The following is a 25,702-nucleotide window of genomic DNA, read 5'->3' on the forward strand; positions in this document are numbered from 1 at the left end:
GTCTCCTCCCCTCCTTTTTGTACTTTTTCAGTGAGACTTAAATAGATTCCAATGCTCAGTAAACTCTTCAAAAATTTATCTACCTCTCTTTGCTTTTGACACCCATTGTCTAACCACCAGCCTTCTAGAAAACCAGAGACCAGTAATGGTAACATTAGTGAAATTACTTAATCTCTCAGATTCTTTATCTAAAAATTGGAATGAATCATACTGATCTGATAGGATATGTATTAGAACTGCTATAAGAGAATACCACAGACTAGGTGGCTTAAACAACAGAATTTATTTTCTAACAGTTCCAGAGGCTTTAAAACCCAAGACCAAGGTACTGGCAGGGTTGGTTTCTCCTGAGGCCTCTTTCCTTAGGTTGTAGACAGAGGCCTTCTTGCTGTGTCCTCACAGGATGCTTTCCTCTCTGTGTGTCTTCCTGTTGTCTGTTCCTCTCCCTATAAGGACACCAGTCCTATTAGATTAGGCCCCCACCATTATAACCTCATTTAACCTTAATTATCTCCTTAAAGGCCCCATCTCCACATACAGTAACATTAGGTGTTAGAACATCAACATATGAATTTGGGGGGGACACAATTTAGCCCATAAGTGTATTTTCACGATTAAATGAGGAAATAGATGTGAAGTATTATCCCAGTGTCTAACACATAGTGAATGCTTAATACCAAAACATCCTCAGTTTATTGAGTACCTGCTGTATGCCAGGCGCTATTCTGGTGCTAGAGATATCAGTGAGCGAAGCAGATGCACGTTTGTGCTGTCATAGAGTTTATATTGTGTTGCGGTTGGTTATCATTTGCAAGACAATAAATAACAACTCATAGAAACCTTCTTTTATGGTTGCCTAGAAATTTTGGGGGGTTTCTTGTTGGTAGAGCATAGTCAGTACACTGTAGAGAAGAGGCTCTGGACTAAGATGGAGGTTTGGAGTCTTTTCTGGCTCTGGCTAACTGTGGACCTTGACCATTACTTAACTTCTTTGGGCCATTTTTCTTTTTTTCTTTTTCTTTTTTATTTTTGGCTGTGTTGGGTCTTTGTTGCTGCACCCAGGCTTACTCTAGTTGCGGTGAGCGGGGGGCTACTCTTTGTTGCGGTGTGTGGGCTTCTCATTTTGGTGGCTTTTCTTGTTGCAGAGCAAGGGCTCTACGTGTACAGGCTTCAGTAGTTGTGGCACACGGGCTCAGTAGTTGTGGCTTGCGGGCTTAGTTGTTCCACGGCATGTGAGATCTTCCTGGACGAGGGCTCGAACCTGTGTCCCCTGCATTGGCAGGCGGATTCCTAACCACTGCGCCACCAGGGAAGTCCAGGGCCATTTTTCTTGAGCTACTTTCTTTGTAAAAGGAGGCTGGCCAATGGCCATTCTTATCCTGCAGAAATCTGTACGAGTTCATGGAGGCATTTACATTCAAGATTATACCTAGCTTGGGCTTCATATTTCAGAATGCATTTACAGAAAATGTTATAAAGGACCCTGAAGTATTTTTCTCTATGGAATGACTTCAATTACTTTGATTTTAAAATCCATACTTGGCATAGGAAAAATAAATCTCATCTGAGCGGCAAGTGTTCAGGATGAGAAAACGAATCAGGTTGATGCTTTGAATATCAAAGCACATTAACTTTAGTTTAAAATTTTGTGCTGTGTTACTGAATTGATTGTATGTCATAACTATACAGAGCAGAAAACTAACTTCTCAAAAACAGATTTCACAGAAAGCCGAAAACAATAAGCATGAGATGGATGTTTACAGATGTCCAAAGTTTCATAACTTTGCAACACATGGATGTTTCCTATATTAGAGACAATACCCAGTAAATGAATTTCCATTTCAAATAAGTTGCTCTTCCATTTGGTTGTTCCGTACCCCATCCCAAGCCATCTGCATGGTCTTTTATAAATGGCATATCATTTTTATAGAAGCCTTTTGTGTCTTCTAAATTTTAAAACAAATTACGTTGCCAAAAATATCTCTAAGGATTTATGATTATAGACTAAAACAACAGCAGGTTTATGGGTTAACTTAACAGTTCCCAAGCCAGAACATACATTTTCTGGATACGTGTACCACTTCTTATTCTAGGCCTTTGTTATCAGATTTTTATAATTCTCAGCATCATGACAACTACGTCATGCCTTAGAAGTGTGACTCAGGGCAACAATTACCATGCTTCTTTTCTTTAGCTCTGTATCCCTTTTCAGGGTAGCTTCTTATTTTCCCTGATATCTTTCATCCCTCTTGCTACCTCCCAATCAGAATAAACTGGTAGATTCCCATAAATTCAAGAACCGAAAGATTCCTCTATTTAAAAATCGAGCATAGGAAATTTTCCACTAGAAGGAGTTTCCCGTTCCTGCTTTTGGATATAATGAGTTGATTTTTTGTTTTATTCAATCCCTTTAGGTACGTATATTGAGCTCTGTCATGTGCCAGTCTCAAGGTTAAAGTCAGGAGGAATCAGAGAAATAAAACAGTCCCTGCCCTGGAGAGGACCGTTCATGAAGAGATGAGATAAAAACATACAACCCCACCTATTTTTGCAAAAGAAGAGCAGTGGGGATTTAGAGGTTGCCAGGAGGAAAACTTGGTGCATTTTTCCTGGGGATCTCATAGCCTCTCAGAGAAGCTGATATTTAGATAAATACGGTAAAGAGTACTAGAAATCTGAAAAGTTCAGTGCTAGTTTAAGCCCTTGAACCTGGGTCTACTTCTACTGCAAGGTATTGCAATCAGGTCTCAGAGATGAATCTGACCTTGTCGAGTTCTGCTTATATTCCAGCTCGGATGTGAGTCTTGTCTGCAGGCAGTTACTGGGATAGGCCACCGGAGCAGGCTGTTCTGGGCACTCTTCCACCCGCCTCTGCTTCAGCTTCTTCAGGGCGGGTGAACATGACTGAACACGAAGGAGGATCTGTATGGGTGTCATGGGAGAGGAGGAAGATGCTCTATGCCTTCACGTTACCAGGGTCCTTGGCTCTGGGCGTCTGTGGTACAGCTCAGGGGATAGGAGAACGGGCTCTTGTTCCTGTGTGGATGACAGTCATGGGGCGCTCCTGACTGCCACCCCTCCCTCCTGTGTTCTCAGCCGACTGCACTAAATTGATCACAGAATCCTTCCTTGTTGGGCTCAGGTGTGGCCTTGCTATCCTTCTCAACACAGTGCTTTGGGCAGCCACTAAAAATTGATCATGAATTGGCATGTGAATTGAAATGATTTGACTTTCCTTGTCCTAGAATTTTAGAAAAAGAAAAGGTTAAACGTGGACTCAACTCATGGGATTCTAAATGATGAGACTTCGCTCCCATCACCTCCCCTCTTGATGAAGACGGCAAAGCACACAGGCTTAGGAGAGAAGCCTCTTTCAGGAATAGGTACATTGGGTGGTGTGTCCCCAGTGGTTTTCTTCTTGGGAACCCACACAGACAGAGATTACAAGGGAAAGCACTCCTGCTGATTTAAGAGAAGAGAAACAGGTATTAGGGACAATCAGTGCAGTCAGGTAGCTTATGTATGGGAACCATTTTAAGCTTGAAGTTTTCTTCTGTTATGGGGCAAAAATATGTGTTGAAAGGGCTTACATGCAGTCCTAAAAAGTGTTTTCTTATTCTTACACATCTTTCTCAAGTTCCAAAGTCCGACCACACCTGAAAACTCACCCAAGTCTCCCATGCCCCAGGACAGCTGGGTTATGCATCCTCCTGAGATCATTCCCACCTCTGAACCCTTGTACTCTTGTTCTCAGAAACACTCATCTGTACTTAATTACATACTGTCTTGGGATTGTTTATTGTTTTCAGGAAGAATCCTCTCATTTCGTGAGGCAAAGGAGCAATTCCCCTCTGGACAGCTCTCATTGTTGGTTTAAGACTAATGATGATAAAAATTTATAAAGTGAAGAAAGGAGAAATGGAGAACGTGTTATTTTAGTTTCCTAAGACAAGGGCTTCCCAAAGCTCTGCCGGAGGAACTATGTTCCTGTATAACAAGGAAAAACGAAGTTCCATGGCCAAAACCTATGGAAAAAGCTGAGTTAGGCAAAACTTGATAATAATAAGACAAAATGAATCATTGCTACCATGTATCAGGGACTTGCCAGATGCCAGACATTCTGCTAAGTTCTTTATACACATCCCTTCATTGAATTTCCTCAACAATTTTATGAGGGACGGATTACGTCATTCTCATTTTTGTAGGTGAGTAAATAGAAGCTCAGAGAGGTTCAGCAATTTCCTCAAAATTCATAGCCAATAAATGGGGGAGCTAAGAATCACCCTGAAGTCTGTCTGAGCCTCATGCCAAGCTCTACTCACAAGGCTTTTTTCTTATACTTAGAACCCCCCAAAGCTTTTTATACTTTTATATGCAATTGGAATCTCCAAAAGAAAGGTAGATCAGACACCATTTCCAAGCATATTTTCAGAAACCATTTTTTCCCTCAAATTATCTTGTGTGACTACCGTTCTGAGGAATATATCTTGGGATAAGTAGAACTTAGGTGTTATTATATGTAGAGTTTTATCTTTATTAACACACTTTCATAGTCATGGTGTCATTTAATTCTCCTAACCTTCCCACAAGGTACACTAGGTATTAATACACCCATTACACAGGGGGAATTTAGATACATCAAATTCAAGTAACCTTCTCAAGTTTCACGTTAAATCGTGGAAGAGTAGAGGTTGGAATATAGCCACTTAAGGGAGATCAAGAGAGTATAAAGTGAATTCTCACCACTTTTACTGCTGGTTACCAGGATATGGTGGAGATGAATTGTATTTTTATAACAATAGTCAACCTTCACTAACTTAAAAATGAAGTTGGAGATACATTACATATTTTCTCTTTCTAGGGTTCTACCATGCTTTTGAAACCTATTTATGTTAGAGAAGGGAAGGGACTATTAATGGGATGGAAATGTAGAGTAGAGCTTGCCAAATAGGAAGGGGTGAAAGAATGGAAGAAATAGACCATTGATAAATATGGACTATATTTGAAAGAGAACTTTTCAGTTAAACTTCAAATGTGTTTGAGTTCAAACTAAGCAAAATACCTGTACTTATATGTTGGGTAAACGTTCTTCAATCTGCTTGTTTGAGGAAGATACGTTTTGCCTTTGCTGGACCTCTGATGAGCACAAACAGAATTCTTAAGTGATAAATCGTCACTATAATTGATGGCCTTAAAACAGTCTTTTTTCCAATATCATCGTTTTCATTATAAGCTTTCATTCAGGTGGTAGCTTGTTAATTGAGTGAAGTTGCTTAATCTCTTGCTGACAAGTACACATTGTTCAAAGCCGACTATTACATAATGCTACTTGTTCATCATACTCACCTCTATGGATTTTTTCACCTGGATTCACAGTAGCATCCTCATCATCATTTTAAATGTCCTTACAGTTACTTGTGTTTAACACCACCATTTCCTTGTCACCCAAGGAAAGCATATCTGGTGTATTATGGTTAAAGTTCAGCATTTCTTCAATGACAGTTCCTTTTCGTTTTCTCATTTTTTTGGTAAGCAAGGTTGTTTATCTTCTTTTCATTATGTGCATTGAGTCCTCCAAATCTTCACTGGCAACCTCATTTTCAAAACTTCATTTTCACAGTCTGTGTCAAGCCTTTGTTAATGTTTTGATTGATCAACATTGTTCTGACATTAACGACTGTGTAAATTGCATCTTCAAGACTGAACTATTTAAGGAAATCTTGAATTCCTTAGTTCCCTGTTCAATGTAGCAAGCATAGAATTTTTAAAAGAGTATTTGTAGTTATTCTTTACGGATCATAAAATTCCTTGGTCATGGGGCTGTATTATAGATGCCACATTGTGGGGAAGTAAGAGACAAAGACCTTATTTTTCACAGGGTCCCTCTGCCAGAGACCCGCAGACATAAAATTCGCTTCTAGTCTAACTTAGGCCTTTGGTACAAGTATGGTTTAATCTGTCAGCAAAAGATTTTTCTGATTACCTAATGTTTTTATCTTTTAACAGCTTTATTGAGAGAGAATCCATTTACCGTGCAAAACCAGTTGAAATTGTTCAATGGTATTTTGTATATTCACAGAGTAGTGTGACCATCGGTGGTATCTAATTTCAGAATATTTTCATTATCCAGGAATGAAACCATGTACCCATTAGAAGAAGCCACTCCTGCTTCCCTCTCCCCCAGTCCCTGGCAACCACAATTCTACTTTCTATCTCTCTAGATTTCCCTATTCTGGATATGTTACATAAATGCAGTCGTATGATATGTGGCATTTTATGATTGGCTTCTTTACTTAGCATAATGGTTTCAGATGACACCCATGCTGTAGCATCATGGATGTTGGCTTTTTTTCATTTACTGCCATTTTTTTTTTTCTTAAAACCGTCTGAGGCATAGGCACGTGAAAGCAGAGTCGACGTGTTTGTTGGCATTCTTAAGACCTCTTCGTGCTCTCCGTTGTTAATCTTTTTCTCAGAACACCGTGCCAGTTCAGAGCTGTCTTACAAGTTTTGCACATCTGTTCGGGACTAAGGTTTTCATCAGATACTATCTTTGCAAATTTGTCAATGTAATTCTCACAATCAGCAGAACGTGTATCTCTTTGATTACGATATTTTATGCTATGGCACGCGTCATTCTTCTGCAGCTGATACTTGGAATATTCACGCTTACTGTTGGTGTTCACTTCTTCAAAGTACATTCTAGCATGCTTCAAAACCAAAAGACTAGTCAGTAGCATATGTCCACTCTTTGATAAACAAAAAGCCATTCAACACATGGTCCAGATCTTCATTTTTTTAAGCTTTGCAACGTTTTCCCATTAGTGCTTGGCTGTCATTATCACTGTAAAACTCACATAACTAGTCTTTTTTATTTTAGTCATATAGATTCTTCACCATATTTATCAGTAGATGTCTTACAGATAGACCTTGATTAAACTTTTTTCTTCTGTTTATTGAGGTATAGTTGACTTACAATGTTGTGTTAGTTTCAAGTGTACAGCAGAGTGATTGAGTTATATATATTCTTTTTCAGATTCTTTTCCATTATAGGTTATTACCAGGTATTGAGTAGAGTTCCCTATGCTATACAGTAGGTCCTTGTTGTTTATCTATTTTATATACACGAGTGTGTATCTGTTAATGCCAAACTTCTAATTTAACCCTCCCCACCCTTTTCCCCTTTGGTAATTATAAATTTGTATACTGTCTGTGAGTCTATTTCTGTCTTGTAGATAAGTTCATTTGTATCACTTTTTTATTTTTTAATTTTTATTTATTTATTTATTTATTTTTTGCTGTACGCGGGTCTCTCACTGTTGTGGCCTCTCCCGTTGCGGAGCACAGGCTCCGGACCCGCAGGCTCAGCGGCCATGGCTCATGGGCCCAGCCGCTCCGCGGCATGTGGGATCTTCCGAGACCGGGGCACGAACCCGTGTCCCCTGAATCGGCAGGCAGACCCTCAACCCGTGTGCCACCAGGGAAGCCCTGTATCACTTTTTTAGATTCCACATATAAGTGATATGATGCTTGTCTTTCTCTGTCTGACTTACTTCACTTAGTATGATAATGTCTAGGTCCATCCATGTCTTTTGCAATGACTCTACCTGTGTGCTATTGGTCATGGTATTTCCTGTTCTCATCACTGTAATCCACTGGCATATATTTGGTTCTTTCTGATATTTTCATAATGTAGTTAAATCAAAAGTTACAAAATAGCAGAGACAGCAAAGGTGCTTAGGACCGGCAGGGTCACTGGTATGGAACTGACACCTCACTTCAGTTCAAGCTGGGTTTTGCCATAGATAATTTTGGTGGTAAACTTAAGGTAAAAAAATCTTTGAGTTTTAAAAACTTCTAGTTTCAGTTTTTTTCTAGCTTTACTGAGGTATAATTGACAAATAAATTGTATTATATTTAAGGTATACAAGGTAACAATTTGATATACGTTGTGTATTACCACAATGTGTATACACTGTGTGATTACAACAGTCAAGTTAGTTAACACATCCCTTACCTCACAGAGTTACTGATTTTGTGTGTGTCTGTGGTGAGAGCCCTTGAAATTCCTAAGAGCAGATGTTCAGTATACAAGATGGTATTATTAACTAGTCACCATGTTGTACATTAGATCCCCAGAACTTACTTGTAACTGAAAGTCTGTACCCTTTGACCATCATCTCCCCATCTTCCCCAACCTCCAGCCCCTGGCAACTGCTGCTATGTTCTTGTTCTATCAGTTTGGCTTTTTAAAATTCCACATAGGAAATCATCATGCAGTATTTAACTTTCTGTGTCTGGCTTATTTCACTTAGCGTAGTATCTACCAGATTTAGCCATGTGGTAATAATGGAACTCTTTTTATGGATGAATAATAATCTGTCATATATATTTATCACATAAAAGTATGATAATATATCTCTATATATCTATCTATATATCACAGCACATTTTAATAATTCATCTGTCAACAGACACTTACGCTGTTTCCATATCTTGGTTACTCATGCTGCAATGAACGAGGGAGTGCAGATCCCTCTCTGAGATACTGATTTTATTTCCTTTGGACAAATACCCAGAGGTAGAATTGCTGGATCATATGGTAGTTCTATTTTAAATTTTTTGAGCAACCTGCATACGGTTTTTCATAGTGGCTGCACCAGTTTATATTCCCACCAACAGTGCACAAGGGGTTCTCTTAATACCCTCACTGATGCTTATCTCTTGTCATTTTGATAACAGCCATTTTCACACCGGTGAGGTGATATCTCATTGTGGTTTCTGTTTGTATTTCTGTGATGAGTCGTGACATTGAGCGCCTTTTCATATACCTGTTGGCTATTTGTATGTCTTCTTTAGAAACATCTATTCAGGTTCTTGGCCCATTAAAAAACAAAATCATGTGTTTTTTTTGCTATTGGGTTGTACGAGTTCCTCATATATTTTGGGTATTAACCTCTAGTCAGATACATAGTTTGCAAATATTTTCTCCCATTTCGTACGTTTTCTTTGCTTTTTGTTGATTGCTTTGCTCTGCAAAAGTCATTTCAGTTTTTGAAACTTTTCAGGATTTCGAATTAAGAATTTTGGCCCTGTGTAAAGGCATCTTTTTGTGCTCCCATGGTCTTTTGCACACATCTTTATCATGGCCCTCGACCCGCTGACTTGAGTCTATGTGCATATACTGCTTATGTCTTTTTGTAATAGACTGTAAGCAACTATGTTCTAATCTCTTTTGTCCCCCCCTCAGTGCCTACTGATTAGGTGTTTATTGAATTAATGAATAATACATCAGGTGATTTAGATGTTTAGGAGAGAAGCACTGGTACAAGTTAGATGGGGACAATTGTTAGAATCAGCTTATGTGTTTATACCAATGTTTCTCAACTTCTGCACTTTGGACGTTTTGGTCCAGGAAGGTCTTTGATGTGGGGCCTGTCCTGTGCGTTGTAGGATGTTTAGCGACATCCTTGGCCTCTGCTCACTGGATTCCTGTAGCATCCTTCCCTAATCTCTACCATGTGATAATCAGAAACATCTCCAAACATGGCAACGTGGTTCTGGGGGAGAAAAATCATCACTAGTTCAGAGCTGCTGGTATTCACCATCTTGGCCTTGAGAGTGGTGCGCCCCTGGGTTAAAATATGATTCTGTCATTTATGAGTTGGGCAAGTCAACCTGTAAGATCGTCTAGTGTCCCACTTGTAAAATGGGGAAAGTCATAGTACATATATCCTAAAATGACGCTGAGGACCACATTGAGAACCTGTTAAGACTCCTGGAAGACAGTGAGAGCTCGGTAATCCGCAGCACTGAGGAGGAAAGTGAGTACCTCTTGATCTAAAGCTGTGTCTTTTTATCTCTCACACATACCTGTGTGTCTGTCTCTGTGTATGTCTCTGGGTTTCTGTATCTATGTCTTTCTGTTCCTCTGTCTCTATCCTCCCTGTCTATCTCACTGTTTCTCTGTGTCTCTCTCTGTCCATATCTATTTCTATGTTATCTTTAATTCTTAGTCTCTCTGTGTCTTTCTGTCCATATCTATGTCTATGCTATCTCTAAGTCTCTGTGTCTCTGCTTCTCTCTCTCTCTTTTTTGAGGGAGAGACCACATTCACACAACTTTTATTATAGTATATTGTTATAGTTGTTCTCTTTTATTATTATTATCGTTACTCTCTTACTGTGCCTAATTTATAAGTTAAACTTTATCATAGGTATGTATGTATAGAAAAAAACATAACCTATCAATAAATAGGGTTCAGTACTCTCTGTGGCTCCAGGCATCCACTGGGTGTCTTGGAATGTTTCCCCCATGGATAAGGGGAGATAACTGTCTTAGAAGTTCACAGACTCTGGAATCCAGCTTGTTTCAAGTCCCAGTCTCTCCGTGTCTCTTTTTGTGTCCATGTTTTTATGTCTCCCTATCTCAAAGTCCCACTTTATGTCTGTCTATGTCTCTGTGTCTGTGTCCTTCTGCCTCTCTATGTCAGTTTCTCTCTCCCTCCCTGTCTCTGTCTCTCTGGCCCCGTCTAGAAGATTTAGGACGGTACACCAATACGGTAGAGAGAGCTGGAAGTGCCCCCTGGGTGAAGTGGGCAGGGTCAGATCACAGAGACCTTTGCTGCCTAGTAGTATAAGAGGGGAGAAGTTCCTGTTAAAATAGCAGACTAGCAGAAATGTCTACGCTTGATCTGACAACATTGGGGAAATACTGAACTTTCCTGACAGGAGGATAATACTGTTTCAGGAGGTTTTGGAGTTGGAAGAGATGGGTGTTATGGGGGTGAAGCAGGATGTGATTGTAGTGATCTAAACATAAGGCCATGAAGGTTGGAATCAGAATAGTGCAGTTGGAATGGTCAACCCAGGAAAGAGTTGAAGGAAGTAATGGCAGAACTTTGTAACTGGCAGTGGAGGGCGCATGATAAAAATTGAGAGAGTGTGGGCTTTTGAATCAGATCAAAGTTGAATTATTGATTCTGCCCCGTGCTAGTTTGGGGAGGTCTTTCAAGCAACTCAACAGCACTGAACCATGACCTTCCTCTAAAATGGAGACGATAATGTCTGTCATGAGGGGCTGTCATGATGGAGACTTTGTGTGAAGTTTAGCAGGAAGTATCAGGCACTCAAAAAAGGTAGCTACAATTTATAGAGATCAAAGAAGGAGGGAGATGAGAGTTGAGTTGTTCTGGAGCGTGAAGGAACAGCCTGGACGGTGAGCAGGAGCGATCTGCTTTTATGTGGAGCAGCCTCATTTAAATCTGATTGTAAAGAGAAGTACATTTTCTAGAGCAAGAGAGACTTGGAGCGAACCAGCCTTACATTTTACAGCTCTGCTGGGCACCTGTGTGCCCCAAACCAGGTCATTTATAGTGTTGATGAGCCTAGATAGATTTGGAACACTCTGGTTTGCGCTTGAATACAAAATCCGCCCCTTTCTTCCTAGTGGCACCATGAAATACAGCTGAAGAAATCCCTGATATTGTTGATACTATGGTGCAGATATAGAACATGATGAATGAGAGTCACAGTTGGTAACCAATATTAGATCACGATGACAAGGAAATTCATTGTTGGGAACTTTCCTATAAAGAGCGGATAGTACTATCAGTCCATTCTCTGAGTCAGAAGCTTACTTTTTGAGAAATTATCCTTTCCACCTCTACTCTGCCTTTTCATGGTACTGTGGTTGGATTTAATGCCTCTCTCTTGACACCTGCTTTTGCACAAAATGCCTTTCACTTTTCTAATGCCGTGCCCCTCGTCTGTGATCATTAATTCAGAGTGCTCGGGCTTGTTGGAATTTTCATTTGGCATCGTGATAAATTGTGTACTGGGGTATTTCTTGGTTCTGTGTGTTTGTTGATGAAATTGGCATGAGCTTCACAGTGGTTTTGGCTGCGTGCCTGGGACAGTGCATATATAACAGCTTTAAAATCTACTCTATCTTTCTCTGACCTGCCCTTTCACGTTTATTTGCAGGGTTTCATGTGGGATTGGGATATATCCAATCTGGTGATAGCTATGGTTTTTGCCTGCCCTGCATTCCTTCCCTTTGCTTCTAATAAGTTTACTGTGCTCTTCTTTTGGAAGACCACTGCCAATCCCATGTTGTCCTGGTTTTACTATCAATCTTGATCCCCCTTGGAGGGACATGTCATTCATTTTGTCTCAGAATACTCTAGTCTCCAGTCACAATGTTTGGTTTGTGGATTAGCCTTTTCATTCATTTATGCAGCAGGATTTACTGAGCACCTACTATTTGTTAAGTGCTACGTTTTGTTGTGTATACCACAGTAAGTAAAATAGGGTCTCTGTGCTTAGAGAATTTACACTCTAGTTGAAGAAGACATAAAACAAACCTGTGAACAGGAATACAATTAAGTGTCAGATAATGGTTTTACTTAAAAACTTAAAAAACATGTGAGAGGCTTGAAGCGTGATTGAAGGCAGGGATGGTGGGTAGCAATTTTAGAAAGGGGGTTCATGGAAGACCTTTATGATCAAGTGACATTTGGTCTGAATGAAGTGAGGGAATAAGCCACATCGATATCTTAGAGAAAAGTGTTTTGGGGTAGGAAGAACTGCAGGTGCAAATGCCCTGAGGCTGTAGCAGGGAGGGCAGTGTGACTAAAATAGCATGAGTGAGGTCCGAGTGATGGGGAATGAGGACAGAGAGGTAGGTAGGGGCCAGATTGTCGAGGAGCTTATGGTCTATGGAGAAGACATTGATTGACTGGAATTGTGAAGGGAAGGCATTGGAGGGTTTTGAATGTGGCAGTGAGGAACACGCGTTAATTAGAATGTTCCCTGAGATACAGATGCTGGGAGAGAAAGGGTCTTCTCTACCTTTAGGATAATAAGCTTTGAGGATGATATAAGATCGAGCAGCTTTTAATCCTCTTCGGAGCCGTGTGGAGAAAGGCAAGTTATTGCACTGAAATCAAGGAACAAATACAAAAAGGGAAATAGCGAAAAACTGAGGTCAAAGAGGGACAGAAAGAAAAAGAGTTGTACCAACATAAGACCCTGGATCCAGCTATTCCTGAGGTACCTCTGCTTATGTGAACCAGTGCATTCAATTTTTTCTCTAACTTCTGTTGAGTGTGATTCCAGTGAGAGGTATCTGTCACCTAAAGAGTCTTGAGTTATAATCATTGTTTGCATGGTGGCCATTATTGATATCCAGTCTTAAATTATGGCTCCTAAAAACCCTCACCATTTTACATTTTCTTATTTGAGTATCAAAGTAATAAGGTGAGGCAAGCAGACAATAAATAATACCTGGCATAGCAATGAGTAGAGAGGTCAGGGGCACTGCACCAAGCGACTCGCTCGATGTTAAATAGATAATAATTGTCAGAGCCAGAATTTGAAAGATGTGACTATAAAATCTATACTTTGCCCATTATTCTGTTAGTTTAGTGGTTACTGTTGTGGTTTTAAAATAAGTCCTCAAATTATTTTATACTCCAGCTTTCGAGAGATGGAGAATAATTCTCCTCTCCAGTGTGGGCTAGACTCAGTGATGCGCTTCTAGTGAATAGGAGGAAAAAGAAAGCACAGAAGCGTGTGCAACTTTCGAGTTTAGGTCATAAAAGGTAGTGTGATTTCCTTGCTCTGTGTTGGATCACTCACTCTAAGGGAAGCCCACTGCCTTGTCATCAGGCCACTCAAGCAGTCCTACTCTGGAGACCCATGTGGTGAGGAACTGAGACTTCCAGCCAATAGCCATGTGAGTAAACTGTCTTTGTTTGTTTTTTGAATTTTATTTATTTTATACAGCAGGTTCTTGTTGGTTATCTATTTTATACATATTAGTGTATATATGTCAATCCCAATCTCCCAGTTCATCCCACCACCCCCGTCCCCCTCCACACCCCTGATGTCCCCCCTTGGTGTCCATACATTTGTTCTCTACATCTGTGTCTCTATTTCTGTCTTGCAAACCGGTTCATCTGTACAATTTTTCTAGATTCCACACATATGCGTTAATATACGATATTTGTTTTTAAAGTCTTTCTGACTTACTTCACTCTCTATGAGAGTCTCTAGGTCCATCCATGTCTCTCCAAATGACCCAGTTTCGTTCCTTTTTATGGCTGGGTGAGTAAACTGTTTTGTAAGCTGATCCTCCAGACCTGGTCAAGCCTTCACCCTTTGGTGACCACTGGTGTGATTTCTGATGAAAGATAATGTCAAGGGATCAAGTATATATGATACAACTATAAATTCCATTTCAGATTTGGTTTCTGTTCTCTACAGAAGAATGCTTTGACCACAGTGATACAGTTGAGTGCCAAAAACACCCCAACATAATGGTTTATCTCTTGGGAACTAGAACACTAAGGAAAGGGCAAATAGCATGCCCCGTGCATGGGATTCTGCGTTTTGGATAATTTTATTAGGTTAATTGGTAGATTGGGAACAAAACCCTAGATCTCAATTTAATATGTAAACAAAAATTTAACCAATTAATTGAAGCATTATATACAATATGAAGAAATGGGAATGATTTAAATACTTAACACAGGGAAGTGATATTATGGTATATCAAAGAATACCTTGATTGGTTATTAAGCAAATGTTAACATTTATAATGTGGAAAAAATGTAGCGCCATGGGAAAATGTGTGAAAGTCACAGCAAGTGAATAAGCAGAAAATAAAATTATAACTATATTGATTATATTAATGTAAATATTAAATATAAAGCTAGATAAGGATATAAACATATAATTAAAAGAAGTTATTGATTAGAATAGAAGAATTCTTAGTGTTTGGATCTCTACTTATAATATCACTTGTGTACTTTTATATTTTTTGATTTTTAAAATTTATTTTTTATACAGCAGGTTCTTATTAGTTATCTATTTTATACATATTAGTGTATACATGTCAATCCCAATCTCCCAGTTCATCCCACCACCACCCCTCCGCCGCCACTTTCCCCCCTTTGTGTCCATACGTTTGTTCTCTACATCTGTGTCTCTATTTCTGCCTTGCAAACTGGTTCATCTGTACCATTTTTCTAGATTCTACATCTGTGTGCTTTTAAAATGTTGCGTTCCAGCCGGACTTAATTTTCCATGTATGTGCTTATTGGTGGGACACTTGCCTCTGATAATCTCAAGCCCATAGTTCTATTAATACAGTGTGAGTTTTGGATTTCTTCCTTAGCTGTAATTTGTAACTTCACTATAAAGCATCTCCTTTGGGCATTATCCTTGGGTTAATTTCCTGAGATTTAACAACTATGTTTGGGGTCTGAATGTTTTCATGTATATGAAATCTCCTGCTTTAGCAGAAGGATTGGGTCCAATATTTGAAGAGTTGTGCTTTAGAGTTTTCCAAATTTTAGTTACCCTCAAGATTATGGCCACAGTCACAAACTACCTGCACTATGACTTATATAATGATTTTTTCTTTAAATTTATTAATATGTTCATATGTTGCTATTGCCCCTCACAACCTCAGGCATTAATCTGTTGTGGAAAGTCGGATGATGAACCCAGATGTAGCCTCAGGATCCTCATTACCACGGTGCCCTAGGGAGCCCCATTTTCCAAGCTCCCTTCTCAACACAGCTGTGTGACTAGATCTCATGAATGAAATGTGAGTGGATTGAGATAAATGAGCTTCTCGGTCACCTTTAGTTCTGAGATCTGAAATTGACAGCTTCATGAAATACAAATAGAGATATTTGATGAAAAGTTAAATACTAATACGTTTAGGGTGTTTCCAAGTGAGTTCACAGGTTGGCTTTTTAGCAGATTCTCAGAGATCTCCATTTCTTTTCACTCCATTGCCCCTTGAGTTATGATGGCTGTCTGAGTGCAGGGTTTTCTCAGGGCACTTTGGAAATAAAAATTTATCTGTTAGATAGATGTTTTTTTTTTTTTTTTTCCAACTTTTTACTGGCTCCCAGTAAGAGAATGAGGAATCTTTTCCATCATTTGCCATGTGACTTTGCTGCTTCCTTAGAGGGAGGAGAGTACTTCCCCATTTCGTTAACATTGAATTTGGTCATATAACTTGGTTTGATCAACAGAATGTGAGAGAATGTGACAGTAAGCAGAGCCTTACATGTGTTTGTGTGGTTTGATTTGGACTCTTGCATTAGAAGAACACGTTCCAGGCAGCTGGTTCAAGGAGAACGAAGGGACATGTAGAACTGATTAGAATGCATTGCTACCTGGAGCCAAGCCCAGCCAAGCTCAGTTGAGTCACAGCCTGCCTGCAGACTCATGAGTGAGAAATGAATGCCTATTTTTGTGAGCTGGTAAATTTCAGGTCTTTTTATTACACGGCTACATTGCTGACAAATACACTCAGTACATACAGTTGTCTGGAAAAAGCAGTTTCTCTGCAAGATACTGGGAGTAGAAGTAAAAGAAATAGCCCTCAAAGAAACTGTCAGTTTTCACAGGAAAAAAAGGAAGAGAGTAAGAAATGAAAGCATGTTAACAAAGATGATAGATACATGTATTTGATAAAGAGAAAACCAATAATAAGTTCTTCCTGGATAAATACATGTTTATTAAAAAGTTGCAGCTATCATTGGAGACTTTTATGTGTGCCCCTGGGTCTGGGCTTGACATATTTGTAGATTATGTGTGCCGGTGTTTTCTTTTCACCAGCCCGAATAGCCAAGGAAATACTGTACTTAGGAGGGAATATTACCTCTACTTGTTGCTGACAGGAGCCAGTGGGTAATTCCGCCTGCATTAACTTACTGAAATGCTGTTCTCAAATATTTCATTAAAAAAGAGTTGTTTTTGTGCTAAAAAGGGTAGAAGACTTGAAGGGAAAATAAGCCACCTCTTTTAATAACAAGAAGGTGGTTTGGTTCGTATTTGTAATAACTTTGCATATTGTTTTCTAAATTTCATTCACTCAAAATTGTGGTCAGTCACATCCTGTCTGTAAGTTACACTGACTGATAGCTTATGTTTCATCTGAAGGTAAATTAATTTTACAGTTACAGCAGAGGAAATTCAGGCGCACTGTTTGTCGTGGACAGTTGTCCACTGATACTTGGGTCTGCTTTTCCGCATTATAGAACTGTTTCTGGGAAGTTCCTCAGTTAGGGAACACATTTCCCAGGCTCCTTTCTTTCCAGATGTGGTCCAGAGACTAGATCTCACCAGTGGAGTGTGAGTGGAAGTGAGGTGTCCCTTCTGAGCCCAGAGTTGTAAGAAGTGTCTGTATATTAAACGCATTCTTTCTCCTTTTGCCAGCTGGGCTGGAAGCCACCCCAAGAACTTAGGGGATGGCGGTGCCACGGTCGGAAGTAGCCTGGTTTCCTCATTCACCAGGTATATGAAAGCAGGTCACTGACCAGGAGCACCCTCCATAGACTGTTACCTGAGCAAGGCGTGAATTCAGTTGTATTTAGGCTCCTGGCACCTTCAAGATCATCTGTTACAGCAGCTGGTGTCACCAATGCAATAGGATTACTATGAGGTAGCTACAAAAATCATACTTACCGAAGAAAAAAAAATCATTTTTATACCCACTTCCACTGGGTTCCAACCTTGATAAGTGTATTGTGCGTTGGGAAATATTCTTCTGGTGCTTGGACGGACAGATCAAATGTCATGTGAGCGATATTTCCTTTCTTAAGCCCTTGCTGCCAGTTGACTGGAGTATTCTGTTTGCAATTTTAATGTTTGTCACCTGCTGTTGAGACGTTGCTGACCTTGAAATGCTATGAAGTCATGTCAGCGTTCCCTCTGATTCTCGGGAGGACAGCAGTCAAAGCGCGGACACTCTATTATTCATAAAAAGGACTGACTGACAGGTCAAGCGAGACATGTTTCTCCTCGGCGTGCTTTCAAAGTGGCCTGCTATTTAATTGAAAGTGTCCAGCGCTCTATCATTCCAAAGTGCTTGTGTCTTCTTTTGTCAAGCTGTGGACACCGCTTACAATCCAACCTGCTCACCCGGGGGAACCTCCAGAAGGAGGATTCTAGACCTGCCCTGCTGTTTCTTTTAAGTCCTTTTTGTGATTTTTTTAGAAACGTACCTGAGGAAAAGGATTAAGGGTTGGGAATTCCTCTGTGCAGGATACGTGACATAGTAGTTAGGGTTAGTCCTGCTAACTGCTGTAACATAAAAGACCTTTCCAGCGATCCCGGTGGGGGTCATCTTTTGTACTTGAATTCGGAGGCTGGCCTGCTTCTCCCTTGTTGTACTACCCTACTCTGGGGCCTTGAAGTTCTTCCAGCTGGTAGATGAGCAAAAGGGGATTGCGAGTGGGAATCTTCTTTCACACTGAGCATTTTGCAAAACCATCCCTTCCAGCAAATGAAGGCAAACAAAGTCGTTTTTAGACTGTCTTTTGAACCACACCCTACTTCCTTATTTTGCTGCCAGGATTTCTGGCAGAGCCCAAGTTTGGTGGGACCTTTTCTCAGCTGCTCTTTTGTTCCGAAGGCCTCTCTGACTTCTCATTCTGATTACAAACCTGTTCATGGGCCCCACGGAACTGAGCCCTGGCTGAGTTCATTATGACACGGGAAGTGCTTACTTATTTTATTAGCAGTGATGAATAATTTTCTTTAGTTGTAGACTAAGAGCGTGTATGTAATATGCATTTCACTGAGCCTAGTGATTGACATGCTTTCTCATACAGATAGCAGGAGGCTGCAGTTTTCTCTGTGCAAGGAGCCCAGAACCTGCTTTGATTGCTGGAGTTCGTGCTGGGGAATCCGCATGGAGTTGGCTATTGAGTGCCTGGTGGGGAAAGTCTCCTGGGAGCTGACCTTCCCAGTGGGCTTCTGTATATTAAATTCTTCACAGTTTGAGAGTCTCAGAGGACCCTAGTGACTGAAGGTCTTTTGAATGGATAATAGCTAAGCTGTTTGATGTTGGCTGAGACATGACTGCTGTCCGGCTTCCTATGATGCCTTCACACTGCCGCCTGTGTCCTGAGATGTACAAAAAAGAGTTGTCCGAAGTGTGTTCTATGTTGCTATCATTGTGTCCTAAGTGGTGCTTCCATATATTCCTTCCAGCTCTATTCTGTGTTCTCTCTTAGCTTGTGACCTTCTCTCTCCTTCTACCAGGTAGCTTAATGGTAAAGTGCATGTGTTCTAGAACTACTCAGTCAGACAAGGGCCAAGGTTCAGTCCCACTGCTTCCTGGCATGATGCGGGACAAGATTTTTTTTTTTACTTCTGAAACTGAGTTTTCTTATCAGTGTAATGGAGACAATAATACCCACCTTATGTGGTAGTTATGCAGATGAACTGAATAAATGCATGTAAAGCATTTAGCATAGTTTGGGCAGTGGCTAAAGGGAGCTGTTATTATCGGTCATGTCCTTGCCTCCTTTGTTTCAGCTCTCCTGGCCAGGGCTTCCCTTGGCTGGAATTTCATCTCTCTGCTATCAGCTCAGGGATTCACAGAGTATTTGGAGTGGTAGCTTTTCCTAGATCAACCCAGAAGCTGGAAATTTCTTTCCCAAATGCGTCTGCATTAGGAAATCTGATGATGATGGTTTAAAAAAAAAAAAAAGAAGGTAATCTTTCCTGAAGGCTAATTATGTGCCAGGCTCTGCACAAAGCATTTTGTGTGTGGATCATACATCATGTGATTCCCTCTAAGACTCTGTGTATTAGGTATCATGTCTTCCCATCTTACAGATGAGAAAACCAAGGCCAGACTGTTTTCAGTACCTTGTCTAACACGCTACAAACAGTGAACAGCAGAGCCAGAATGTAAACCCAAGTCTGTCTGACTCTCTGGTGCCAGTTAACTGCTGTTGATATCCTTCCTGAAAAAGTGGGCAGGACTTGTAAAGCAGTCTTTAGTCTCTCAAAACCCATTTCACCTTTTCATCCCCCTGGCACAGTCAGGAAACCGAGACCACCCCAGGCATTTCAGACTGAGGGGATACAGCCCAGGGAACCGGTTACACGGTATTGGAAGGCTGAAAGAAAAACACCCTGAAGTGGTGTGGAAGTAGTAACTGCAGGAAGCAGGAATCACCCCAGGGAAAAAGGGGTGCTGTGGAGCTCCAGGTACTTGAGGGGGAGGAAGTGCTGCAGGGCTGGGTGCTCAGGCTCAGAGCTTGCCGTGTGTCTCGATACTCAGCCCACTTGGGGGCGCCGTAGACTGGGGATGTTATAGGGCTATTATCCTGAATCCTGAGAAACACAGAAGCTAACTGATGCTGTTGGAATAACGCCGACCTGGGCTGAACACAGGAGAGAGTCGCTTTCCCACCCTATCTCCTCCCAGGCCCTCCACTGCAGACCCTAACTGGAGGCTAGTGAGCCGGGGCACCCGGCAACCAGTTTGCAGACTCCCAGGCCATCATGGCACAGTAGGATGGAGAAGGTGGGCTTGGGCTGAGAAAAATGGGCAAATAACAGGCACAATGCCTGTTTCTCTGGCTGGCGTGGAAGTCCAGGTGGACATGGCAGTGGGTGTGGGCAGCTGCCTGTGAGGAGAATGAAACCGACTGGGGTAACTGAGGAGAGAGTAACTTTTCTCCTTCAGCAAGCACCGTGCGTTCAATTTTGTCATGATTGGTATTATTTTAGGGCTTTAAGTAAAGTGCATTCTTTCTGCGGTGGCAGTCTCTGTCTGTGCGGTCTTAAACCAAGGGGCACGTCAGCCTCCCGGGGCACTTCCCAGAGTAATTATCTCTCTTGAGCCATTTTTCCTTTCAGCCACAGGTCATCCTAGTAAAAGTATAAGAAACTCCATCGCTGGCCCCGTACTGTGTCTCATTTCCTGGGAGACGTTCCTTCTCTTTGAATTACCCATTTAGTCTTGTGAGAAAATGCTTTAGGGGGAAGGACAGAGCCTGGCAGGTAATAGGGGAGAGGAGGGAGCCTGCAATTTGAAATGCTGAATGGCAATTTTACCTCGGCCAGGCTTGTCACAGGGTTGATGAATGGTCCCCAGTAGCATGCTTGCCGGTGATGTTAAAATCTCCCTCAGGTCCAAGCAGAGTGTCGTGTCTCACCTCTCTGCATCCAGAGACGGTAGGTGGTGCTGTGGCGTTAAAGGATGAAAGGAGAAAAAATGTTACAGAGAAAAAAACAAAAATGATGGAGAAGCAGGGGGTTGTGTGTGCCTGGCTGAAAGAAGGGCAAGATGAATATGCATCCTCATTCAGTGCCTCTCCAATGTAGGTGAGCACTTTTCCGTTTCAGAGCTGGAGGTTGCATAGGAACTTGCAATTACAGATGCTAGCTACGTCAGGCTCTCGCAAATAAAATTGCAGACATGTCAGGCAGCATCCTGCTAACTGGACATGCGGGATGTACGTCTAACCGTAGAAGTTTGGCCGCTTCGTTCCCCCATCTTCTGGTTTTCTTCTCCCATTTCTTTTTTCCCTCCTCACTGCACTCCCACTCTCATTTGCCTTTTTTAGTCTTCCCCTTTGTTACACCCTTTTGGTTCAGTTCAGTAAATTTTGTACCTGGCATTGTTTTCTGAGGCATGGTGGGGTTTCTAGGGGAACAGGATGTAAAAATAGCTTTGTTTTCGTAGAAAGGAAATGACCATTGCTTGTGTACCCATTGAGTCTAGGAACTGAGCTAGGCACTTTTACACTCACTTTATCTTGTTTAACCATTTAATTTATTCACTTATGTAACCCATGTTGCTTGAGCACTTGCTGTGTACTGGTGGTGGAGGGGGGAAGGCATGACCTGTGCCCTTGGTAATGGGGAGACTAGAGCATTGAAAAGCCACTGACTTTGTGTATCTTTGCTGCTTCATGATCTGAATCCTGATGCTTCAATAACATATTTTATGTGGCTTCCCTCAGCATCCTTGCAGCTCTGGAGTCTGACTGCCTGGGTTAAAATCCTGACTTTTCTACTTCCTAACTATCAGAAGTTGGGCAAGTTATTTCATTTCTCAGTGTTTCAGTATTCTGATAGGAGAAAATGGGATAATAGGTCCTACTTCACAGAACAGTTTTGAAAACTAAATGAGAACACACACAAGTTTAGGAAAATAACTGGCATATATTAAGTACGTGATAAACTTTAGCTTTAGGATAAACTTTAGCTTTCATAGTCCTCATCACCACCTTCAAAATTATTAACACAGTTCCCACCTTTGGAAGATGTACGGTGGCATCTTGCCCCTCCCCAGGCCCCCAACTATGCCTATGCACCAGATGAAAAGGGAGAAGTTTGGGAAAGCTTCATGGAAACGGCGGAATGACAGCTTCCCTGTGCTCTGAGGAAGTTCAGAGGTGAATTTCTAAGCTCAAGAGGGTCACGCACTCTACAGAGAATCAGATGCGACCTATGTTCTTTGTTCCCTGTCAATTTCATATGCTAACGTTCTGCAAACCCTTTTAGTGGGATCATATAATCCCTGAGGTCAAGAGTGGGTATCATCAAAATTAATGCACAGAAATCTCTCGTATTCCTATACACCAATGATGAGAAATCTGAAAGAGAAATTAAGGAAACACTCCCATTTACCATTGCAACAAAAAGAATAAAATACCTAGGAATAAACCTACCTAAGGAGACAAAAGACCTGTATGCAGAAAGCTATAAGACACTGATGAAAGAAATTTAAAATGACAGAAACAGATGGAGACATATACCATGTTTTTGTATTGGAAGAATCAACACTGTGGAAATGACTATACTAGGCAAAGCAACCCACAGGTTCAATGTAATCCCTGCCAAACTACCAATGGCATTTTTCACAGAACTAGGACAAAAAATTGCACAGTTTGTATGGAAACACAAAAGACCCCGAATAGCCAAAGCAATCTTGAGAAAGAAAAATGGAGCTGGAGGAATCAGGCTCCCTGACTTCAGACTATACTACAAAGCTACAGTAATCAAGAGAGTATGGTACTGGCACAAAAACAGAAATATAGATCAATGGAACAGGATAGAAAGCAATAAGTGGTGCTGGGAAAACTGGACAGCTACATGTAAAAGAATGAAATTAGAACACTCCCTAACACCATACACAAAAATAAACTCCAAATGGATTAAAGACTTAAATGCAAGGCCAAACACTATAAAACCCTTAGAGGAAAACATAGGCAGAACACTCCATGACATAAATCACAGCAAGGTCCTTTTTGACCCACCTCCTAGAGAAATGGAAATAAAAACAAAAATAAACATATGGGACCTAGTGAAACTTAAAAGATTTTGCATAGCAAAGGAAACCATAAACAAGATGCAAAGACAACCCTAAGAATGGGAGAAAATAGTTGCAAATGAAGCAACTGACAAAGGAGTAATCTCCAAAATTTACAAGCAGCTCATGCAGCTCAATATCAAAGAAACAACCCAATCCAAAAATGGGCAGAAGACCTAAATAGACATTTCTCCACAGAAGATATACAGATTGCCAACAGACACATCAAAGGATGCTCAACATCATTAATCATTAGAGAAATGCAAATCAAAACCACAATGAGGTATCACCTCACACCAGTGAGTATGGCCATCATCAAAAAATCTACAAACGATAAATAGTGGAGAGGGTGTGGAGCAAAGGGAACCCTCTTGCACTGTTGGTGGGAATGTAAATTGATACAGCCACTGTGGAGAACAGTGTAGAGTTTCCTTAAAAAAATAAAAATAGAACTTCCATATGACCCAGCAATCCCATTACTGGGCATATACCCTGAGAAAACCATAACTCAAAAAGAGTCATGCACCACAATGTTCATTGCAGCACTGTTTACAATAGCCAGGACATGGAAGCAACCTAAGTGTCCATCGACAGATGAAGGGATGAAGAAGATGTGGCACATATATACAATGGAATATTACTCAGCCATAAAAAGAAACGAAATTGAGTTATTTGTAGTGAGGTGGATGGACCTAGAGACTGTCATACAGAGTGAAGTAAGTCAGAAACAGAAAAATAAATACCAAATGCTAACACATATATATGGAATCTCACACAAAAAAAAAGGTTCTGAAGAACCTAGGGGCAGGACAGGAATAAAGACACAGATGTAGAGAATGGACTTGAGGACATGGGGAGGGGGAAGGGTAAGCTGGGACGAAGTGAGAGAGTGACATGGGTGTATATACACTACCAAATGTAAAATAGGTATCTAGTGGGAAGAAGCCATGTAGCACAGGGAGATCAGGTCGGTGCTTTGTGACCACCTAGAGGGGTGGGATAAGGGAGGGTGGGAGGGAGATGCAAGAGGGAGGAGATATGGAGATATATGTATACGTATAGCTGATTTACTTAGTTATAAAGCAGAAACTAAGACACTACTGTGAAGCAATTATACTCCAATAAAGATGTTAAAAAAAAAATTTACAGGGGCCAATTAAGTAGAAGGGGATGGTCTCCTCCTCCCAGGTACTTGAATGAAGGCCTCAGGGGAACACTTTTTCCATGATCAACTGGCCAAGGTTCTAATTGTCTCTTTCATTTCACCCATTACAACATCAGTTTAATACAGTCACAAGGCTTCTTTCCAAATTCTAGTAATAAAATCAATATAAAATGGAGTTTCCAATCCATATTTAATTTAATTGTGATTTTCCTTTATTTGTGTTTTAAAAAAAATCTTTTCTAAAGCTCCATGAGTGGTCTGCCCAAAGTGTGAGTGCCTGATTGGTTGACAGATTGTTTTACAACTAGTACTTACTGTCTGTTTTTATTAAGGGCTGAGTGGCTTTTAGAGAAAAAACAATAAGGTAAAAAAGAAAAAAAGGACTTTGATTCATTTATTTCAAATAGAAAATTGTAGAGAAAAAAGTTATAAAGTCAGCGACTTTGACAGTATGTACATTTCTTGCATCATATTAATTGGTAGTCATAAATTGTAACAAGTGGACATACGATGCAGAAGTGAAAAGGTAAAGATGTATTGAAGAATTTTAAAGGTATTATGCAGTGGGTGATAATCTTAGTTCTTATATAAGTGAGTTTTTAAATATAAAGCGAAAATACATAGAATGTCAGGACTGTGACTCCAGTGTATATTTTATGAAACTATGGGGATTAGTTCTTATGTAAAAAGGCAGGTGCTGCTTTCTCCATTACTGTCTTTATATTGTTTTTATTTTTCCTTTTAGAATAGTTGGATATTTTTTAGAACTATAAAAAATTTAGATGACTTTTCCGAAATTTTGTTGATATCCTTTGTCATACATTTATATGCCACATACGGCTTTCCTTCATTATTTCCTGTTTTATTTACCCTTGGTTGATATTTGATGAAATAAAAAAAAAACAGTTGGTAAAATTCTTATTTTAATCTCCATGGAACCAGTAAAACCTATCACCTGCATTCTGTTCTGATTGGGTTAATTTTAAACAGTTATGCAGTATCTAAGGAGACAGAAACCCTGTATAACTTATAATGAAAATAAAGAAGTCAAAAATTTAGGAACTTTGAGCAAGATGGGCTTCTGATTTAAAACATGCTTTTCAAACATCAATTGTCTGAAAAAATTTTAATTACCTGATATGGATAGGAACCTAGAACTAAACAATCATATATAATCTGGGCCATTGGTTTATAATGCTTCATGTATTTGATATGTCCATCTGAAGTTTGCTACACAGCAATGTGTAAAACATAAGAGAGATGAACTGATTAAATAAATTACCCTGCTATTGGCCAAAAAAAAAAAAGAGTGGGTATCGTGAAGGCCATAAACTTCAGGTTCAGGACCCCCCACTTTGCGATCACTTCCAGGTTGGACATTCTCTATCAAAACAG

The sequence above is a fragment of the Delphinus delphis genome, chromosome 10, assembly GCF_949987515.2.
Source record: "Delphinus delphis chromosome 10, mDelDel1.2, whole genome shotgun sequence".
Lineage (NCBI taxonomy): Eukaryota > Metazoa > Chordata > Mammalia > Artiodactyla > Delphinidae > Delphinus > Delphinus delphis.